The following is a 20,858-nucleotide window of genomic DNA, read 5'->3' as shown; positions in this document are numbered from 1 at the left end:
CAGCAGCATGCATTTAACCTCCATTGTGAGTGAACAAAAGCAAGAATTGCTCAGATAAGGGTAACAAATGTAGAGACCATTAAGATATAATGGAGAAAGGGCAGGATATAAAGGACAGTAATGCTGTCCTTGCCAAAAGAATATTGGTTCTCACATCTCTATAATACATAAGCATGTGTTTTATTTCCGTTGCTTTAAGGCAGCATCTGTATGGAATAAAAACCTAGACTAAACCACTTAAATTACAAATCATTTTTCCTTTTGGTGCAGACCTTCCATGTTGTATCTGACTTTTTTCCAGAATGGAAGGTAATGGTCATGTGGTCTCAAAAATTACAACCCAGGTAGTTTAGAAGTCATTCAAGGCAGTTAACATTAAGTTTGCCTGAGAAATGAAAATGAACAATTTTTTATTTTACCTAATCACAAGCTCAGCTAGCTGAAAGCCTGGAATTAGTTCTGAGAAGAGCCTCCAAATGATAGAAGCCATCAGACTAATTAGACGATAAAGGCTAAGGCTGGCAGGGGTGGAGTACATTTGACTAAAAGGTCAGCTTCCAGCACTGCTTCTGTGGCAAAAGTTACAGAGTAGAACTTTTTATAGAAAGAGTCTAGATAAATCTTACCTTTGCAAAGAACTCATTTGTGCTGAGTAGAAATTACCCCATGACTGGAGATCAACAATGCTATTTTTTTAAATGATAATGTATCACAACAGGCTAGGCTCCGCTGATAGGGTAAGTGAGACACTGTCTTTTACTAGCATACACAAACCTGTGGTCTGAATGTACCACATGGTGGGAATTTCTTTTTATTACTTCATAGAAGAATTTGTTTGCTTGCTTGGCAGAGTGGTGGTGACAGAGAGGCACTATTAATTGAGCTACTAATAGGAATGGAAAGAATATTTGATTTTTTAAAATAAAAATAAAACATTCAAAAACGTATCTTTCAAGTGTTGAGAAACCTTGACAAAAAGAATCTTGGATTGATCAGAATGTTTGCATTTTGGGACTTATTCTATGCAACATTCTCACATGGTTGTGCATAAGAAATAATATTTCAACACAGAAATATTATTTCCTATGCAGAAAATGCTATGCAACATTCTCACATGGTTGTGCATAAGAAATAATATTTCAACACAGAAATATTATTTCCTATGCAGAAAATGCTGTTTCCTGTGCAGAAAATGGTGAAATTGGTGATCTATTCTGTATAAACTTTTGCACATATTAGATTTTGCATATAAATCAGCATTTCCTATGCAGAAAATGCTATTTTCTGGGCAAAACAACCATGTGTAAATTTTGCACATAAGTCCCAAATTGTAAATAGCATTCTGAGCTGACTGGTTTTTAAAGACTTTCTCAGAATGGGGGAAATTGCTGAAATGACTTGTTGCTACCTTTGAGAAGAAACTTAGGGGCAAAATAGATGGACAGAAGGTGTAGCTTGAAGCCGCCCCTTCCAAAGATGGATTGAGGCCACGACAACCACATGCCGCATCCCCAATCTGCCTTGAATCTGCCTGAAAAAGGAGCGGCAAAGATCTGCTCCTTTTTCAGGTGGCAAAAAGGCCAGCTTTTCTGCCTGCAACACAACTAGAAGCCAGGTTCATGATAGGTGGTGCGCGGCATGTAAATACTGTGCCGCTGGAGCATTATGAAGCCGCCCCCATGTGATTGGCTAGGTGGCTTCTGGATGGCTTCCAGGCATATTGGAAGTGTGCAGCATGAAAACACTACACTCCCAAACTGCCTGGAAGGTGGCTTAACTTGCCGGTCTGTTCTGGCCCTTAGTGAAGCATTACATTCCTAGCTGCATCCTGCATCTTAACTTGCAAAAATATTCTGGATGTAATGCTTTCGTTATCCAGTGCTTTTCACTCAATGTCAGGAAAAATGCCATCATACACTACAGTTCCAACAAAACTAATTTCATGGGAGCAATGTGAATTCATCATTATTGTTCCTTCTCTGACAGATTTAATCAGTTGTTACAGAAATGTATCATTTATTCCAATAAGTATTGTTTTTGTCAAAATTATTAATTGGAACAGTTCCTTCTCTCCCAGTATCTTGCTGACCTGCCATTAAAAATAATGAAATCTATCTGACTAATCTGCATCACAAACACTGATATTCTCCCCACCATGCAAACAAATATTCATAGAGGCCAATGATAATTTGGTAAGGATGTTAATGCTCTAACCTACTACTAACAAACTGAAGAGAAACTTAATGGAAGGAAGGAAGTTTGGCTCATTTTCCATGAGCAGACTTCACAACTGTAGCTAAAATTAATACAGGTGAGAGAACTGTTGATGACTGGAACTCTCTCATTTATAGGTTCTCTATATGTCAAAGTCACCTTGAGGATTATTAACAACTACAACAACAACAACAACAACAACAACCTGAATTCATACTGTATTTGGAAGGCAGAAGAGCATTGGGGGAGGGTCTTACCTATGTTGCTCACATTGAAGCAAAATTGATTGATGAGAAAATTATTATTATATAAGTAGTTCAGTGACCAGAAATCATGGAAAAGCACTGTTGAATTTGTTGATCTGTGTACCAGGGCCCTTAAAAAAGCCCATGGTTTTAATCCTAGAAGGGCAAGGATTATACAGACAAACTGAGTTCAGAATTCCCAGGCTATAAAATATTGCTGTTAAACATTTGTATAACTGTAGGATTCTGAAGTACCTTGTATTGAAGGTCCAGTTGCATTAATCAGATATTTTAAATATCTTATAAATTCCTTTTTCCTCTTGTCTGATTCCCCAACATAGGCAAATTTTCTTATGACCTAATGACATGATCACGTATACACGTATGAAGTTGATTGTATAAATGTTGCCTTTTTGTTTTTGTTTTTTGAAATGCTCTAGTATACAGATAGAATCCATAAATATATGCATTAAAATTGTCAGAAACTCAGCAGCCTCTTGGTATTTGAAGTTGTGAGCATATACATTTTCAGTTTTGTCATTAAACATGCATCAGTTCAAAAAAGAGGTCTTTTGAGTTAAGTCATTTTGGCTAAGTTGCTTACAGTCCAAAACACACTGCAGAAATAATCCAATTTGAGACAGCTTTAACTGCCTTGGCTCAGACCACAACATGGTGTGATTTGTCATCTAACTGCAGTCTGCTGATTGGATAAACAAAACTAGCAAGGCTGGTTATTCAGGATTGAGCATTATTAATTATCAATCACTGAGCATTTATTTGCATGTTGTGGATGAATTATCTTTTCCGGTGTAGTTTAAATTATCTTTCACATTCTCTCTTTGTTCACTGATAGCTTGAAATTCAAGCATTGGAATAGCAATTGAATTTGAGCCAAGTTAATCAAAAGGAAAAAAAGTGGGAGCGAATGGAACAATGGTTTTCAAGGAGGCAGCCAGAATGGGAAGAATCAGAAAGGTGGCATGCAGATTCTTGGACTGTACAACACACACATAACAGTAGTCAATGGCAGCTGTTGGAAACACAAAAAAGGCAATGGAGGTTCAGAAAGAAAGCAGAAAGTAGCATGCTGTGTACTAAAACAGTTTAGAAGTAAAGGAAAATTCAAGCAAAAGGGTTGCAATGAGACTATAGTTCTAGAGCAGAGCACATACTTTGCGTGTAGAAGGCTCAGTGTTCCAATCCCTGACATTTTCAGACAGGACTAAAAAAGGGATCCCTCTCTGAAACTCTGAGGCCAATTTATCTCCCAATTGCTGTAAACAGAAGTGGGCCAGCTGGAACTGTGGTTTGACTTGGTCTGTAAGGTAGGTTGTATAAGATTCATTCATTCATAGAACAAAGGGAGAAATTCATCAAGATCTCTTCTTGAAGGGAAAGAAACAATATTTTACACTAAGGTGTTGTCTGCACAGGCCAAATGAAATAGCCTCTTCTGTTCACTTAATGGGGATCCCGACCAGGCAACACGAGGCCCAGATGCCAGCAGACCCAGAGCCCTCTGTTCCAGTGCCAGGCTATTTGCACGTGTGTCCTGCTGAGCTGCCTGGCACCAATGCTGCTGTTGTTTCTCCCTGTTGAAGTTCATTATGGCCTGTTACAGACTGCCAAAATAAAGCTGCTTCGGGTCTCTTTGGAGGTATGCTATTTAAATGATGCATGGGTCCTAAGAGTCCGGAGGTTGCGCCAAAGCCACACTCCATTCCTAAGCACTGGAGTGCAGCTTTGGTGCAGCTTCTGGATTCTTAGGGTGCATGCATCATTTAAACAGCATGCCTCCAAAGAGACCTGAAACAGCTTTATTTTGGCAGTCTGTAACAGGCCTAAGTTAACTTTGACCCAGCTTTCTAGTCTATTCAGGTCATTTTGGATTTTGATTCTGTCCCCTGGGGTCTTTGCTACTCCTCCTAATTTGGTGTCATCTGCAAATTTGATAAGTATGCCCCCAATTTTGTCCTCCAAGTCATTGATAAAGATGTTGAGTAACACAGGCCCCAGGACGGAGCCCTGTGGGACCCCACTGGTCACTTCTCTCCAGGATGAAAAGGTGCCATTGTTGAGCACCCTTTGGCTTCGGCCAGTCAACCAATTACAAATCCATGTAACAGTTGCCTTGACTAGCCCACATTTTACAAGCTTGTTTGCAAGAATGTCATGGGGAAACTTGTCAAAGGCCTTACTGAAATCAAGATATACTATATATACAACATTCCCTTCATCTACCAAGCTGGTAATTTTATCAAAAAAGAGATCAGATTTGTTTGGCATGACTTGTTTCTCTGAAACCCATGTTGACTTTTTGTGATTGTGGAATTGCCTTCTAGATGTTCACAGACTCTCTGTTTAATGATCTGCTCCAGAATCTTTCCTGGTATTGATGTCAGACTAACTGGACGATAATTGCTGAGAACCTCTTTTTTCCCCTTTTTGAAGATGGGGACAATGTTTGCCCTCCTCCAGTCTGCTGGGATTTCTCCTGTTCTCCAGGAGTTCTCAAAGATTATTGCCAATGGCTCCGATGTGTTTTATTTATTTGTTGTTGTTTTTTGTTTATATCTGGAAAAACATTTATTATTATTATTATTATTATTATTATTATTATTATTAACCTTTATTTATAAAGTGCTGTAAATTTACACAGCGCTGTACATACAATCTTTTTAATTGGACGGTTCCCTGCCCTCAGGCTTACAATCTAAAAAGACACGACACAAAAGGAGAAGGGAGTGGTGGTGGGAAGGGGGATGAAGGCAGGTGGACTGGAGGGAGGGCTTGGCTTCTTAGTGGATGGTTAATCATCTTCCAGGGAGGCCTGTTGGAGCTAGCCTGCCTCTCTAGTAGGACAATACATATAAACTACATAGCAATACAGGAAATGAATAAAAAAACAGGCAACAAAAGAACATCAGATAACAAGTGACAATTATGCAATGCCTGGGAACACTTCTCTGAACAGGATGGTCTTCAACTCCGTTTTGAAGCTGGTTAAAGAAGTGATGGCTCTTGTTCGGGGGGGGGGGGGGGAGAAGGTTCCAGGAGTGAGGGGCAGCAAGTGAAAAGGGGCGAATCTGAGATGGGGCAGAGGAAATCCTGGGCTGGGACAGCAGACCTTGGCTACCAGAACGGAGGGCCCTAGTTGGAAGGTGAGGAGAAATAAGGTCTGATAAGTAAGGAGGGGCCAGCCCATGGAGGGATTTAAATGTCGACAGCAGGAGCTTATACTGAATGCAGAAAGGGAGTGGGAGCCAGTGAAGGGATACCAACGCAGGAGAGATGTGGTCAGAGCGGTGGTTGGATGTGATAATGCGTGCAGCTGAATGATGGACAGAAATTAAAGGACGGAGGTGAGAAAGAGGAAGTCCAGCCAGGAGGATGTTACAGTAATCGAATCGTGAGACCACTAGGGCATGGACCAGGATCTTGGCAGTAGAGGCGGAGAGATATGTTCGGATTTTGGCAATATTGTATAGAAAGAATCTACAAGCCTTGGCTGTTGTCTGGATCTGCGGGATACACAACAGAGAAGAGTCAAAGATAAAACCAAGGCTGCGGGCTTGCTGGACTGGTTGAATAGAAATATTGTCCACAGAGACAGAAAAGGAGTGTTGAAGGGTGGACTTAAGAGGAATGACAAGAAGCTCCATCTTGGCCATGTTGAGCTTTAAATGCCGATGGCGCATCCACTGCGAGACAGCTGTGAGACAAGACGAAACTTGCTGTTCAAGTCTTGGAGAAAGGTCAGGGGTGGAAAGATACAACTGGGTGTCATCAGTGTACAGATGGTAGGAAAAACCAAAAGAGCTAATGAGTTTACCTAAGGACAGTGTAGAGAGAAAACAGAAGGGGACCCAGAACAGAGCCCTGGGGAACTCCACCAGATAAGGGAACAGAGGTCAAATTCTGACCACCTGTGACCACTGCAAACTTCTTTGAAAGGATTTGTTTTCTGTGTTGGTACCTTGACAACTCTGCTATTGTCCCATGCTTCCAAATTTGAGTGGATTTGCTTGCTTGAGGATGAAATATGTGAAGGATAGACAGATCAAAATTTTCTATTCCTGCAGAAACGCATCTCACATTCTGGGCATCTTGAGCAGCAAATCATCTTCATCATCTTCATCAATTGTTCATCTTGATGCATGGAATCATCTGGAATATACCAAGAACTGGGGCCCATTTTGTTAAAAGAAACAATATGCACCCCCAAGCAATTATCTTCCCTCTCTTTACTTAAGCTAAGACAGATATTGCCTATATTTAAATACAAACCTTTTAAAAATATTGACATGATTTTTTGTAGGGGACTGTTAGGGCAAGAAGACTGAGAGAGTTCAGACATTATTATAGTATTTTTAGCATCTGCCACTTACAGTCGTGCTTGTCAAGATTGGGATATAGCAGCAGTGTGCTGAGCAGAGTCTGGAGGTTCTAAAAATAAGCTTCCCCTTTACGCAACTGAAATTAAAATGAGACAGAAGCATAGGTAAACAGAGGGTGGCACTGAATAGAAAGTTGAATTCTTATCCTTCTCAGGTCTGGTGAGGCTGAGAAAGGTGACTTAACGGTAGAAAGGTAACTTTAGTGCAAGACTAAAGCAAAGACGAGAAATCATCTACCACAGTGAAGAGAAAATTTTAATAACTCTACTTTCAGGAATGATTTGCTTTATTGTACTAAATGCAAAACATACCAAACCCTTGTGCTTGAAGTGGAGGCATCTTTATAAGAGGGGGAAGGGTCCCTCTAATGTAAAACACATGTGTTTTCCATTGATATCTGGAGCCAGACCAGTAGCTGTAACTTGGCCTGACAAAGCCTTATTGAAGTAAAGGACAGAGTGTGGTTTGAAAGCAGTTAGAAAAAGAACGGGAATGCTGCTCAGGAAATTCTTCAGGCATGGGCAGGGACTTGGCTGGAGTTCTGATGTTGGAAAATCTGACAGGGTCAGCTTCTGAAGGCAGGGTAGGCCTCGTGCTGCTCTGAAAGCAACACTGTGTCTCCCACACCACACCCCTGTTCGGGCATATTCTGGAACTGTACTTTCATCTGGCTGGGGAAAGAGAGAGGTAAGTGCCTATTGTTCTTTCTCCATGTGGATTTCCTGGCATTGTGCTCCTTTTGTTCTGATGTATGAGTTTGTTTGCATTCAGCTAAATGGTTTAAGGGGAGGGAGAAGTTGGAAATCTGTTGCTGTGTGTGTGAAACTATTGCCTTAAGAGTTTGCTGCTTCCCTAATTTTTACTTAAGTTCTGATCTTGCAGGGAAGAGGAGTACTTTTGGCTTTCTTGTCATACAAGCGTACATGCTTGCCAACTTGTTTCTCTTTCCATGGAAATGGTGAGAACAGGGAAGTAACACTTTTAAAGTTTATCTGTGGCTATATAAAGACAAGGAAGTGAAGAGAAACTCATTGTAATGTAGATAGTGGAAATATAGTAAATGACAAATGGCATCTACATGTATCAGTTTTGTAGATGCAAATGGAATTCACAAATAGATATAATGCTTTTTTCCAGAGAGAGGACTGGGGCTATTGCTGAATAATTTTGAGACAGCTTTAACTAAGTAACTTGCTGTGTACATTTCAAAATCATAAGCAGATTTTATTGCTGCAATATTATGCTGCTTCTCTGTAGTTTTTTCTGCCCAGTCTGTAGCAAAAAAACTCAGACACACATTGGTAATATTCTTTAGAAAACTCTGTGTTAGCTATTTTGAAAAGCAATACTTGGATCCCACATGCCACCTCTGTTCTGATGAGGTGTTTGTTTTGTTTTTGGCCAAATAAATTACTCTAAGAAAGCTTTGCTGAAAGTGTTGATGGGGGAATCTCTCGTGGGAGAGACTACTCAATATATATCTTATTACTATATACTCTAATGTGTGGGATTTCCATTAGCAGTGACCAATTCACCCTACTTGGCAAGCTTGTGTAGTGGCTAAAAGTAACTCTGCAGCAGTTTTGTTAAGACATGAAAATAAGTGCAAATTATCAGCCAAGTTCTTAACTCTTTAGATAGTTTCTTACCCCTCTTCTATCTGCCTTGCCTTACATTAGTTCAAAAGTTTATTTTTCTCAAATATGCTCAGTATTGTCCTGAGTGTTCTGGCTCTTCTTACAAATGGAAGGCAATAGTAAATGCAAGAGCTGAGTTAAGAAAACTATGCTTGGGTGGAGGAAGGATCTCATTTCACTGACTAGCAGCAATGTGGTGAAGAAGACAGACTGGGAGTCTATGGCTTCTCTTCCTGTCACATTCAGATGCTGATATTTTTCCTCATGATTCCATAAATCAGGATAAAGCTAGGGTGGGAAGTCTATTTTTGTCTCCTTTTTTAAAACAGATTATCAAGTATGAATCAAACTGAGCTACCGTAAGTCAGATAGTGAAATAGAATCAGCCACCAGGGAAAGCAGTTATGCCTTCCAAAGCAGCAAGCCAAAGAGAAAATAAACCACCATCCAGGCTGACTAGTGGCTATGTTTTGTGGCATTTATCCTAGCTTCATTTTAAAGGGGTTGAACTGGAGTAAATGTCTAGAACAACAACAGCAACAACAACAACAACAGTCTTGCTGTTGTTGCTGTTGATATTGTGTGCCTTCAAGTTATTTCCAACTTAATGGCAACTCTATCACGGGGTTGTTCTGGGGCTGAGAATGTGTTACTCACCCAAGTAGGTTTCCATGGTGGTGAATCAAACCTGATCTCCAGAGTTGTAGTCCAACACTCTAACCACTACACCATGCTGGCTACAATGAGAAAATAAGAAGTTAGGGTGTAAGAGTTATGACATAAAAGGCTATATTGTAGTATACGAGGAAAAGCAAAATATTTGGCAGCTCATGTACAGAATTTCTATGAGAGAATTCCATCTTCACTGAAGACTCTCAGGCACATGGTGGCAAGCTTGAGAGCTAGGCCAAGCTATACTCAAAGTGCCAGGAAAGCCTAGAAAAATCCTAACTGTATTCTTGTTGTCATGGCATTAAATGAACAACTGCAACTGTAACTGAAGTGATAACCAGCTATCAAAGAAAAATGTATCCATGCATCATAGTCTTCCAGACCTCCCAGAGTGCTATTACATATCTCAACATGACTAGAATCTCTTCTGCTTCAGCCCTCCAACTCAAGTAGTTGGTTAGGTAAGATACAGGTTCAGTAAGAGAGAGGATCCTATCCATGACAAGGGTGGAAATGCTAAAGGGCCTCCAGGCTTCCTTTGTCATCCAGTACTGGGCTTTTAGTAATCAGACCTGTCCAGAGCCAAGGGGGAGATCCTTGCTCATCACCTATATCCACTGTATATACAACTTTTCATTTACTGGATTTTGTTTATTTTGTTTTCAGTGAGAGATGCACAAATGCTTCTGTGTAATATTGGATGCTTCTGTGTAATATTGGATATATTTTCTCCTTAATACCCTTCCTTCAAGCAAGCACATGTTGATTCACAATTGTATCTACCAGTTTTTTTCTTCCTTTTTATTTTTAATACACATTCCCCCCTACCCACACTGTTGTCTTTCCATGCATTGCTATAAGAGAATGCATTGTGAGTTATAAGAGGATGCATTGCGAGTTCCACTTAGCTGTCATTCTTTTAGGTAGACATGTGGTAAAGGATACATTTTTATTGTTTCACAGAACATCCTTCTTGTCCTCTTTCTCCCACAGTCTCCTTGATCTCTGTCCTTGATGTCTATTCCATTTCCCAAGGTATCATTGGATTAGATACTCTTGTGTCACAGAAAGATCAATCTTGAACTAGTTAGAGGAGTGCCAAATGTGACTTTGAAGCTTAGAATGTGAATTCCAAGGCCCTTAAACTATCTTAGTACATTAAACAGATTCCTTTTTATAGAGTCATAGAAAAATAGATTTGAAGGGACCTTATGGGCCATAGAGTCTGACCTCTTGCTCAATGCAGAATATGTAACTAAAGCATCCCTATCAGGTAGCTGTCCAACCTCTCTTCGAGAATGTCCAAAGGACATCCCACCACCTCTCTAAGGATCTGGTTCCACTACCAGAACATTCTTTCTGTCAAGATGTTCCTTCTAATGTTCACTTAAAATTTACTTTTCTGTAAACCAATTTACCTCATCCTATCGTCTGATACAGCAGAGAACATGTCTGTCCCTTCCTCTCTGTGACAACCCATGAAGTATTTAAAGAGTTCAGTCATGTCACCCCTCAGTCTTCTCTTCTGAACATGCCCAGCTCCTCCAACCTCTCCTCATGTTTTGTTCCCTGTACTTCTTACCCTTATTGCCCTTCTCTGAACCTGCTCCAACTTGTCTATATCATTCAGGTGATACCTATCCAGCACAGAATATAGTGGGACTGTTACTTCCTTTGAGTTAGAAACAAAGGCTAGATGTCCATCTGTCAGGAGTGCTTTGATTATGTATTCTGAGTCCTTGGGGAAGGGACTAGAAGGAGATTGTAAGCCTGAGGGCAGGGAACTTTCCAGTTAAAAAGATTGTATGTACAGCACTGTGTAAATTTACAGCGCTTTATAAATAAAGGTTAATAATAATAATAAGAAACCTGTTGAAAATGTATTTGATGTTTCTGCATCATAAAGCTTCCAATATTGTGTTGCAAGCATGAAGAACTGAAGAAGAAAAATCAGCTCTCTGGATGAGAGTTTTTGTGTGCTTTTGGTGTTTTTTGTTTGTTTTTTGGGGTTTTTTTGCATTTTGAGATTTTTTCTGTATGTCAAAAAAGTGTGAAAATGAGCTTTTCTTCTGCAAAAACTGCATTTGTACAGAAAATAGTGACATTTTGCACAAATTATGCTGCATTCTAAAGGATAAAGTTGGGAGGAGGGTTATGTCCATTTTAAAAATAATCCTGAAATTTCAAAAAAGGTTGTAATGAATGACATTTTTTTCAGTGAGATGTCTCAGTATGTCAGAATACGCTTTCATACTGAAGATGAAAAAATGAGTATTCTTTGCATCCTTATGCAAAATTCTTCAATAGTGGCCTCACACAAAGTATGTTACAGTAGTCTAATTTTCATGTAACCAAGCTGTGTGGCCCTTTGCCTAGATCCAGCTGACCCAGGATTGAGAGTACCAGCCAGAGCTGAGATTTAGCAAAAGGCTACTCAGAAATTAGACTTTTCAGCAATAGTTCCCAGAAAGCCCTACACAGCACCTACTTTGCTGATTTTTCAGGACCAGACCAAGACCTTTTTATAGTGGGTGCATGGTATCTGCCATGATTTGGTTCCATTTGTTATTTGAGATACCAAAATCCAAAGTGATGAACAATCAAAGGTTTGCTTTTTGGATTTTTTAAGAAAATATTTTAAAGCCCTGGTAGGTTGACTCCATGTATACAGAATTCATGGATACAGAAAACCAACTGTATTTCCCAGGGCTTTTCTCTTTAACTTTCTGTAGACATTGCTGCCTATCTTTTTAGTGCTAATTTCCTTGTCTATTTAACTCTCTGCTATTTTAAATTGTGCTTGTGGGTGTTCTTCAGTTTTGAATGTATCTAAGAGTGTTTTGTTGTATTTTATTTTACACAAAGTACCATACATGTGGTGTGACCCTGCCACATCCACTAGGAAAGCTGACATGACTCCCATGCTCCTGAACCTTATATTTCAAGTATATTGAAAAGTTTTGTTTTACTGTACTGATCCCCAGGCATTTCAATGAAAAGTTGAATCAAATGAGAAAGATCCCAGTGCATGGAAAACACTTCAGATGAGGTTGAAGGAAGCAGATTGATTTTCAGTTGCTAAGATTTTATAAAGCTCATGAGTCTACTAGTGATTGTAAAGAAAGGAAATGATAAAAAAATCTCAGGCAACTACCCACACGTGGGCTCCAGGAGTTGGCAAACACGCAAGGACATACTTCATGTGGAGTATCTTTCAAGGAATAAACGTCTCATGAAATCTGAACAAAGCTTCTATATTACATTTTCTTCATTCTATTTTTCTCTCACCTTTCTTCCAAATTAGATTACATACATGGTTCTTCCTCTAGCCATTTTATCCTGGTAACAGCCCCATCAGGTAGGTTAAACTGAGTGAGACTTGTGGAATTTTGAACTAGGTCTCTCCACTATGACACTTTAAACACTACACCACATTTGTTTGTTTTTCTTAATGTGTATCACTTACTTAAATCTGGGATGAAGAGGAGAGAGTCAGTTACAGTTTCTTCTCTGTGTACTCCTTCACTTAACTAATTATTTACTTCAGCCATAGGTGCAAATGACATATATACTGACCTAAACTGCATTTAAAGCCAATCAGGTTTTTGGCTTAACAGGACTTTTAACCAAAAATTGAAGCTGGTTTACAATCATTACTAGGCTTGAGTACAGAACTTCTTTACATCTATATTTGAGAAGGGAGGGGAACAGTTGCTCTGGGAGAACAAAGTGATTAAGGAAGAGGAGTATATATAATACCATGCTAACCACACTCTCTCTTTCAGATATTATTAAGATATTTTATGTGTATCTTAATGCTCTCTCTGCATTATTGTCAACAAACATGTATTTACTCACACTTGCACACATCGCAGCCAGCCACAGTCAGTCCTGGGCCATTGTCATGATATTTGCAATGCAAAGCAGAAATGGCTCAGAATTAGTTTCCATGAACTCATGGTGTAATTTTAGATGGCACATGAAACAGTTGTATTTACCTATAAAAAGTTAATCCTTTAAGAAGACTCAGCAGCATATCTAAATTATACACACACACACACACACACACACAACCATATCTTCCTTAAGGAAAAACAAAACTGAGGATTGGTAGTACCCTTTTATTAGGGCCATTAAAATGTTAGAAAAGTTGCATGTATTCTTTCAAGTTGTTCAAAAATCCTAATCAGGTATGGTACCATGAGGAAGAATTCTAGAGAACTCAAAAGCTTACACCCTTCAAGCAGCACTCTTGTAACATTTTGTTATGATTCAGTAATTTAAGTAAAAATATCTCTGTAGTTTGTTCTTGTTGTGTTCCTTCAAGTTGTTTCTGACTAATGGTGACTCTAAGGCGAACTTATCACAGGATTTTCTGGGGCTGAGAATGTGTGACTCACCAAAGGTCACTCAGTGGGTTTCCATGGCTAAAGGAAGAATCGAACCATCTACCTCCAACAAAGGTAAAACACCCCCCTCCAAAAAAAAAAAAAAAAAAAATTGGGACTGCCTCGGCATTTTTTACCTTAACATCACCTAAAGTTTTCCTGATGCAAAAGCATGAATGCTTCTTGAGAAATTCAGTGTCCTCTGCCTAACCAGGGAGCCTCACAAAGGATGAAGACATACTGGATTGCAAAGGAAGCATCATTTTGTGCTGCAAATGGATGTTAAATTTCCTGGATTTGAGAATCTCTCAGTAGCCACGTAGCCAGAAGGAGGAGGTGCCTGCCTGCAAGAAATACCCCTCCATATCATCTGAAGAACAAAACCAGGCTAACATCTTCAATTTTTTTTCTCCTGTATGGTTTTTAACACATTGCCTGATGAAGAAGCCAGTGGAGCTTCAAATCTTATAACATATATATTGTATCTTTTGATTGGTCCAATAAAGGTATCACTGTTTGGTGGGTTTTTAATGTTGTTGAATGATCTCCAGAGTCATAATCCAGTGCTCAAACTACAGTGTGCCCGCGTTTTACGTGGGTGCGCTATACGCAGCTTTCAGCATATGCTGAAAGTCACACCAGAAGGGCCCGTTGCACACCCCGGAAGAACTAATGGGGTGCGTGCCTGTGGCACGTGCACGCTGCCATGCACCACAGGTGGAAGTCCCATTATTTCCTATGGCACTTTAGCATACGCTGATTTCCCCTTACACGGAGGGATACAGAACGGATCCCCACATAAGGGGAGGGCACACTGTACTACACTATAGCCCGGTACACACCGCCAGGATGCAATGTCCTGGCGACAATAGTAGGGCTCAGGACCGTGTACCAACTGCACAGTCCCAAGCACTACTACGTGCAGGTGGCGCCATTATAGTGCCACCCTGCCCACATGAGGGGCATATGCATGATGTGTGGGCATTGCAGCGCCCAAAAGTCATGCACAAGAAGAGACCTCATAAGGGCTGCAATGCAGCCCGTACGACATTCCAAAAAGGAGCTGCTCTAGGTGGCTCCTTTTTTGGTCCACAGCGTTGCCAGGTGGTTTGATTGCTATGGCAATGCTACAGACCAAAAACGAGTGCCTACAGACTGCCCTGAAAGGGGTGGTCTGTACTGCCCCTATGTTGACTGCATTCCTGTCATAGTGCCTGATAATTTTAATCAGAATTTACTATATATAATGGAAATACAGCAGCCTTCATTACTTTGTTTCTCATTATTATTATAATTATTATTATTAGCTTTATTTATAAAGTGCTGTAAATGTACACGGCGCTGTACAAAACCAAGTAAAATCAAGAATATATAAAAAGCCTGCCTATGGTGTGCAATCTAGAAGTTAAAACAACAAATTAAAAACATCTTAAGAAAACACATTAAAACAGCAAATATCCAACATTGAGTCAAGCATCAAAACAACCAGGTCACAATCACAGACTCTTTCACTCAGAAGCTTACCGCACTATTCCTCTTGGTCCATTCTGAGAATGGAAGGAGCAGGAACGAGTGCGGAATGAGTGGGGGACGGATTTTACCGCACACACCAGTCCCTCATTCGTTCCGTTCCCCCTCTCTTCCGTTTCAATCTGTTCCAGAGGGGGGAATTTTTGAGAACTGTTCAGAACAGTTCTCAAAAAGCATTCCCTCTCAAACGGAATGGGAACAGAAGAGAGGGGGAACAGAACGAGTGAGGGACTGGAGTGTGCGGTAAAATCCGTCCACCACTCATTCTGTTTCCTGCCGGGCTGTTCTGAGAACCGCCCTGAAGACCTGTGTGGCAAGCTTCTCACTCTCAAAGAGACCATCCAGTCCAACCCCCTGCCATGCAGGAACTCTCAATCAAAGCATCCCTGACAGATGGCCATCTAGCCACTGCTTAAAGACCTCCAAACAAGGAGACTCCACCACTCTCTGAGGGTGTTCCACTGTCGAATAGCCCTTACTGTCAGGAAGTTCCTCCTAATGTTGAGGTAGAATCTCTTTTCCTGCAGCCTGGATCCATTGCTCTGGGTCCTGTTCTCTGGAGCAGCAGAAAACAAGCTTGCTCCCTCCTCAATGTGGCATCCTTTCAAATATTTAAACAAGGCTATCATATCACCTCTTAACCTCCTTTTCTCCAGGCTAAACATCTCCAGCTCCCTAAGTCATTCTAACAGCATGATGAAGCTTTCCTTTCTCTGCAGGTTGGCAGTTAGAACTGCTTCTGCTCCCACTATCTTTCCCTTCTGCCCGTGGCAGGGAAGATGCAAAGGGTATGTGTGTGTGCATATGAACACATACACTGTGCAAGTGCTGTATTGGTTGCTTTTTAAAACCTTGTGGGCCCTCCTGGAGTGGTAGCAATAGATCGGTGGCATTTCTACAGCTTGTCACCAAGATAATCATCTTCTACTCCGTTGTGTCAGAAAATCTGTTCCAGGGGGATTACTATGCTCTCTGGAACAGACTTTGAGAACAAGAGTTTTCAATAGCAGATAATCTTCCTGCTCCCAGTTGCTCCATCAGTTGAACAAAACCATTACATCCAACCCTTTTCTTACCTACAAATGTTTGCCTTCTAGATTTCAGTAGGAAATTTGATAATGGCTAAATTGCAGGGAAATTAATGCCACATCTCTTGTTGTTTCCATTTTGTTGTTGCTATTAACTGAAAATACACTTGTTCATAAAGTGATAGTTCAAATACTGCAGTAGGGACAAAAATTATTTCACTCTCCTGAAACAGGAAATCAAGATGTTATTTCCATGAAAGCAAAAGTTGATAACAAGAACAGAGAGCTTGAAAAAGAATATGCTTTGAAGTTACTAATGGAAAGTAGTTGGATTTATGGAATTGTTTTTAAAGCAAAAAATTGTGATACATTCCAAGTAAATTTAACTTATCACATACATGACAACCTCATATAGAAGCAAATTCAGATAGCCTAAATGCAATGGTGGCATTTGGCAATAGGGAGTCTGTGTAGATGTGAAACTTAAAACTTAAATATTCCAGTGATGACAAGGCTTTGTAAACATAGAGAAATACACTTCAGTGTCATCTGGACTAAAGGCTGCTTCAAATATAGTATATTAATTACAGTATTGTAAACCTGTATATTAATTTTTAGAGCCAACATGATGCAGCGGTTTGATGTTGGACTACCACTCTGGAAACAAGAGTTCAATTCTCTAACTCTGCCATGAAACCCACTGGGTAACCTTGGGTGAGTCACACATTCTCAGCCCAAAAAAACCCTGCTGTGATTGGTTTGCCTTAGGGTCACCATTAGTCAGAAATGACTTGAAGGCACTCAGTTACAAGAACAAACAGAGGAACTTTCTACTAAAATTAGTGAATCATAATAAATTGGTGGTTGAAGGGTCTAAGCTTTTGAGTTCTCTAGAATTGTTCCTCTTCTTCATGGTACCATGCCTTATTAGGATTTCTGAAGAACATGTCTGAAGAAACAACCTGTCCAATATTTTACAAACACACAGACACACACATAGTGGTTTGAGTGTTGGACCAAGACTCTGGAGGCTAGGGTTAGAATACCCACTGTGGCATGAAACCTACTGGGCAACTTTGGGCAAATCACACTGTCTCAGACTCAGAGGATGGCAGTGGCAACCCCTTCTTGCCAAGAAATCCTATGTTAGGTTCACCCTAGGGTCGCCATGAGTTGGGAATGACCTGAAGGCACACAACAACAACAACAACAAATGTGTGTATGGGTGTATATACATAACCAGTTAAAAGAGCATAAGCATACAATCTGACACACACACACACACTTAACACCTAAAAACTCGGGACACTTTCCCACTGTGTTTATTCTTCTCTAACCTTTTGTTGTAGCATTCACTTTTCAGTGAGTAACATTTTATCAGATCATCATACAATATTTTTCTTGGAATGAGAATGGTTCTTTCTCTGCTTGCCAGAATTATTGATTATCATTTAAGGACGAGGGTAAAAATCTAAAAAGAGATACAGTTTAAATAAATTTTCAAGATAATATAGTGCATAGCTTCCTGTTGAAATATGAGAAAAATAGCAAAATGTAAACTATAATGTTTCCCTTCTTATTTGGGGAAAATTAGAAATAACAACGTGTTGCATTCTTACTGCCTAACAGTGCTGTATAGCCTTTGTTTCTCTCAGTGAAAAAAACAACCATTATTCGTCCTCCTGGAGAGACCTGCAGAAGGGCAAGAGAGAGTCTAAGGAGATTATCACATGAGGCTAAAAAGTGGAATTTTCACAGAAGAAAGCATTTGACTGGTACTTATTGAATGATGTCATGTCCATCCTGCTGCTACCTTGCATTCAGTCAGTTACTATTGTGCACTTTTTCATTCAAAGGCAAAACCTGTCAATAGGCACTTAATGTTTCTGCTACTCCATGAATGCCTTGGTGCTTCTTTTCAGGGCAGTTTTGCTTCCCAGGCAGTCACGTGGTGTGACCAAATGGTGATTCTGCTTCTCTCTCCTCCCCCTTACAGCAATCCTGGCTACCAACACCTTCCCCAAGCCAGCTGCTGTGTATGAATGTGCTTAGGGAGTGGGGGAGGAGAAACAACCCTGGCCAGCTTTTAGAGATGGCAGACTGCTGGGACCATTTGTCCCCTTCCCCATAACAAGCACATTCACAGGGAGCAGCTGGCTTTAGGACAGTGTTGGCAGCTGAGATCACTTGTCCCATTGCTTCCTCCTGGAGTACATGGCTGGTATGCGAACATTCTGGGTGGGAGCAGTCATCACAGCCATTCACCTCTGAAGCTGCTAAAGTTGCTACTCCTGTAAGACATTCACATACCAACACTGTGCTCCAGAAAGAAGCCGCTGTGTGTGAATGTCCAAACTGGCTAAACATTGAGTACATGGCACCCCTTGGTCTGGCAGTGCAGAAAACAGAGCACACAACCACAGGTCGCTAAAGCATGATTGTGGGGGAAAGTATGATAAGAAATGATGTTAAACTGGTGTGCTTTCATTGTTAAATTAGCAGGATTGTGGTGGGACAGGAGGCTGGTGAGGCTGGTCTCCTGAGAGACAAAACACACACATTTTAAACTTCAGCCAGTATCCCATCACTGTAACTTCTAGGCTATATCCTCATAGATCTGAATCATACCCTATATTAGTTTCTTTGAACATCTTGCAGCTTGCTTTTCTACTTCTTAGAGCAGAACTGCTGCTTTCATTCTTTGCACTCTTTTGATTACAAATCTTTCTTGTGTTGCAAATTCTTTGCCTAAGTTGGGCATGCCATTTGCTTCTAGACTCTGAGCTGAAGAAATGAAAAGGGGAGGGCAAGGAAATATTATCCCAGGCACATGCAGATAGTTTTTGAACTGAAGCTCTATAAAATAGTGCATGGCTGGCTGTGATTTTACCATTTGATAAATGATCTGTAGGAGTAATGATTGTGATGCTTCCAAGGAAAGTGCCTCTATACAGTTCAAGAACTATAATTACGTTCTAAAACCAGAATATCAGAATGTGTGTGGCAAGGAATACTCAGAGGTTGTTTTGCCAGTTCCTTCCTCCAAAATATAGCCTACAACAGCTGGTATTCATTGGCAGTCTCCCATCCAAGTACTAACCAGGACTGACCTGGCTTAATTTCCAAGTTGCTAATAAATTGTGGAGAGCAAGCCAATTGACACTGGTGTAAAAGCTGAACATCTACAATTTGCAGTTTATAACAGCAATGGTAGTGAGATCACAGTCAGTTAGAGAAGAGAGAAAGAAAGATTCTGGGTACCAGAATCTTGGAAATTTCACATAGTTATAGCACTATGATTCCACTTTAACTGTTGCGGTTCCTTTTTATGGAAACCTGGAATTTGCAGTTTAAGAAGAGATCTTCAGAATTCTTGGCCAGGGAACACTGTGCTTCAAAGAAACTGGAAACACCAGAATTCCTTAGGATGGAATCATGGCAGTTAAAGTAGAATCACAGCACTCTGTCTGCATAATGAGAAAGTGCCCTGTAATTTGGAGAAGTCTATGGATCATTTGGTTTTTGAGAGGGAAGAGTGAAGCAAAGGAGAATCAATCAAACTAAAACACACTCATGGGAGCTGGCAGACTCCAGTCCTTCATACTTTTTTCTCATTGCTTGCCACTGTCCTGCACCTCTTTGATAACTTCAGGGCATATGATCTCATGACGTAACAGTCTCATGGCACCAGCAAAATGTTGTTTGTGTTAAATAGTGTCACTGAGCTTGTAGCATGGGAAACATTGGCCCTTTTATATTTTAAAGGCTTCAAGTCAAGAATGATGTTCTATACTGGATTGTTCCCTTTTTAAATAAGGTTTTCCCCAAATTGAAATAGGCTGCCACCACAATCTGAATAAACTCACCAGAATCCCCCAGCTGTGTGAATATTTCATAAACTCTATTGTGGAGATCCATGGCTGGTTCTAGAATAATAAAATGCAAGGGCAAGCAGTCTGGATTTATTTTCCAAAGTTCTGAGAAATGTCGTGTTAAATCCTACAAAACCTTGTGAACTATCTGCCTTGGATCCTTCATAAGGAGAAGGATGGGAAACATCAAACAAACAAATAAGTATCCTTGAAAGATAGCAGGTATCATAATGCCTTTGCCATTTTAACACATGAGTAATGTTTTAGTGAAAAATTCCAGAGAAATCACTTAAAAACACCTTTAAAAAGTTCAAATATTACAGGTCTGCACTAGATGAGGTAGAGGCAGTTGTTTCTCTCACTCCTTGTATAAGCTGCCAGTATTTGCTTTAGTAAAAGCCTCTCCCTACTTCCCTTATCATAGCCCCTTAAAAATCAATGTCTCCCCTTATTTCCACACTTCACACTTCCAAAGGACAGAATCGATGTCATTTGTTACAGATGTCACAGCTCTAATATAGCCTTTACATTTGAGATGTTGCTCTGAAAACCTGACTGCTACAAAGGGATGGATTTATTATTTCATGATGCTCAGCATGTTCCATCAACTCAGGCAACCATATCAGCATGTATTTAATAGACATCATAGTAGCAATAGTTCAGTTGGGTGATTTTAGACCCTCACTAGTCTTGTGATGAGGTGGGCCAGGGACGTAGCCAAGGGGGGGGGGTTCTTGGGGTCCGGACCCCCCCTTCCATTACATAAAATGAATGGTGTGTGCTGCTGCGCTGCCGCACTCAAGCCCCATTATAATGGTGGCACTTAGTCTGGACCTCCCCACCCTTTCCAAAATCCTGGCTACGTCCCTGGG

General features: G+C 40.4%; 1 protein-coding gene across 2 annotated transcripts in view; it reads left to right on the top strand.

Moving 5' to 3' along the window:
- The window catches only part of SGCD (sarcoglycan delta), a 712,416-nt gene that overhangs the window by 394,675 nt on the left and 296,883 nt on the right, over window positions 1-20,858 (top strand). The window contains exon 1 of one of the 2 annotated variants that reach the window (XM_089527874.1): window positions 7,443-7,546. The exons of the other annotated variant lie outside the window; for it this stretch is intronic. The gene's annotated coding sequence lies outside the window, so the exon portion shown is untranslated. Of the gene's footprint in view, window positions 1-7,442; window positions 7,547-20,858 lie in introns of those variants that run through there. 2 annotated transcript variants of the gene reach the window in all.

The sequence above is a fragment of the Sceloporus occidentalis genome, unplaced genomic scaffold (assembly GCF_023333645.1).
Source record: "Sceloporus occidentalis isolate IW3139 unplaced genomic scaffold, rSceOcc1.0.p SCAF_1, whole genome shotgun sequence".
NCBI lineage: Eukaryota > Metazoa > Chordata > Lepidosauria > Squamata > Phrynosomatidae > Sceloporus > Sceloporus occidentalis.
The sequence above is the reverse complement of the archived record's forward strand: the minus strand, read 5'-3'. Positions and strand labels throughout refer to the sequence as shown.